This window comes from Belonocnema kinseyi, chromosome 2 (assembly GCF_010883055.1).
Source record: "Belonocnema kinseyi isolate 2016_QV_RU_SX_M_011 chromosome 2, B_treatae_v1, whole genome shotgun sequence".
NCBI lineage: Eukaryota > Metazoa > Arthropoda > Insecta > Hymenoptera > Cynipidae > Belonocnema > Belonocnema kinseyi.
The window spans coordinates 66173939-66176830 of NC_046658.1; the positions used below are offsets into that span (position 1 = coordinate 66173939).

The 2892-nt window shown below is 27.6% G+C and overlaps 1 protein-coding gene across 1 annotated transcript in view; it reads left to right on the forward strand.

Annotated features, from left to right (window-relative positions):
* Positions 1-2892, forward strand: part of LOC117182699 — a 39829-nt gene that overhangs the window by 20746 nt on the left and 16191 nt on the right. The window lies entirely within an intron of this gene.

Below are 2892 nucleotides of genomic sequence, written 5' to 3' on the forward strand. Positions count from 1 at the left end.
CCCTGTACTGCTCCAGCACTGGTCCGCCAAGCTTCACGGAAATTGTCAGCACGATTGGCGCGATCACTATTAAAAATCACTCCTGACTTTGAACCACGATAACACGGTCAAGAAAAGAGGTAGGGCATTGGTTAAAAACCAGTTGGAAAGGTTTTGAAATTTTTTCACAAATCTGAAAGTTTTAGTCAACGATCAGCCTCCGTTATTTTTGTTGCAATCGTAATAACTGTATAAGAATTCATACGCAAAATGAAGAGAATCTATCCTTTAAGCGATATTATAGTTCACATATCTTATGCAGGCCTCTTCTTGTTGTAATAAGATTTTTTATTTTTTTATTTAACATATGGTCCTCCTAAAAAGGAGTAGAAACTTAATTATTTTAATTTAAAATAGTAAAAAATAGTCATACAAATAACAGAATTAAGTTATATGGATTATTGTAATTACACGCAAAAAATAAATAATTGAACAGCTTCTTTCCATCTGAAAAGCCCTTTTATTTGTATTTTTTGAACTATTGCAAATTATTATAAAATGATAAACTTTTTTATAGTAAAACTTCATTATACAATCGTAATTTTACGAAATTATATATGATCGGAATTTGAGAAATCTGAGTATTCATCTCTCGCATTTAATTATCTATTGAAATAAAATGCTTGACTGTAGTATAGGTTCATAAATCGTATTGTAAGTCATAAGATTGAATAAAAAACGCCTTGAACTCGTAGATAATGTCATTGAAGATATTCTTTAATCCCTCAGAATGATCAAACTGACAAATGAGAAATTTAGACTTCTACAATGATCAATTGTTTCTTAGAATAAAATTTGAACGATAAGTAACCTTTTGATAGAGGAGTTTGTATTTTTGTAAAGATCCACTACGAAAGTTTTTTTGTATAAAACCTTGTTGACATAATTTCCTTTCAAACTCACTTCAATGGTTTGATGCTTTGCTTGTATCTTAGCTGCCAATCATTAAGATTTGGCTACATTTTTTGATCAAGATTATTGTTTTTCCTAAAATCAAAGTACGATTAATAATGTTTCACTAAAATATGAAATCAAACATTTGACCTGATAGAAATAATAATTTTCTCCATATTAATCATAATCAGAATTGTAATTCATTTAACACATATAGATTTGGGTTTCCGTATGTGTTTTTAACAATTTGTATATTTATTTTCAAAAAATTCTTGTTTATTCATTTAATGATATCGCAAGGCCTTTCAGGACAAATTCTTTATTATGAAAGCTCCTCTCCATGCTAATAGAGGAATTATATACTATAAGTAGGAATAACTATTTAACAATCAAAAGCACTAATTTAACAAAACAATTGTCAAAATCTGATTTATCATATAAAATACTCAAAATTATCAGTATTAAATTCACCCATACTAAAAAAAATCGCTTTAAATCTTCTCTGGTTTGCTAGCTAATCACGCTCTGTACAACGACGATATAAATTACAACTTTGACATACTCGTAGAACGGGCGTTAATAAAAACCACAAAGAATAATTTATCACCAGTCAAAAACTAAAATTACCAATGTAAAATCCTTTAGGAAGTTTACATACTATTATTTTTGTATAATAATACATATTTACATTTTGATCTTAGCATATTTAAATAATATATTTGATTTTTATTGTCTTTAACTCCTTATATACGGCGGAGAAACATTATTGAATATTTCCTTAGATTCTAAACAATATTTCTGTGATTAAATTAATTATTCTATTGATAAGTCAATTGCGGACATTCTTGTATATATTCTTAACTTGATTTTGTTTATTTTCTTTATTATATTAGCTTATTCTGACTATACTTTTTAGTATAATACATTTATGTTTACATATGAAAATGATATTTCTTCGCTGACACATCTGTTGCTCACCTGAGTGTTGGTCACGGCTGTCGACAATATAAAAATAAGAAAATATAGCAAATTCAACCTTCAAGTCGTAGAAAACGACATTCCTTGACATTGATTAATTGAGATCCGTTAGCCAATGCTTACTCGCCGAAACTTTAATGTTCCATTACCGCAAGTTTTTTACTGACCTTAAACTAAACTTCAGAGGAACCCTTAGCAGTAAATTGACCGTAAAAATAGTGCAAAAATTAACATAAGGTCAAATGGTATAAATAATATTTAAGATGAAATGTAATTAATAATAATAATAATTCCAATCACAATTGGTTCTTTAATTTAATACTATTATTTTCCTCTGAATCACAGATACATGTCAAGAAAAATGGAGATCAGGAGAACAAGAATAATTACCTATAAAGTGTTACGAAAAATCATTGCCAAGCTGCGTCATTACTCTTTTCTCTTTGTGCACGAATCACGGACTTTTTTTACAACAATCTACAGATAATCATTCTTCTATAATCTGATTTTTATAATATGAAATGGGAGTTGAATAAATTTTAAACTTTCATATCTTTGTCGATTTGTTTATTTAGTAGAACATTCCAATCCTATTTACAATGTTTTCTTAATTTTTTTGAAAAGGAAAGCAATTTACCTCATTTTGTTTCATACATCCACCGAAAAATTAACAATGATTTTTTTATTTAATTGATTAATGTTATTCATATAAGTGCTGACATTTTTATAACTTAGTATACTAAACTATGTCATAGAAAATTTATCCAATATTTATAATAAACAGATCAAAGCTTAATAAACAGCACGAATCACATATTATCGGTAGAGTGAAACATATTGATTGATGATTACTACACTTGTCAGAGTCAATATTCAATTATTAACGAACATCGTAAATCGAAAGAAATGATTTATTATTAGAAACTATTTGAAGACCTACTCTTATTCAGAAGATTTTTCAAATGATTCACTGATTAATTA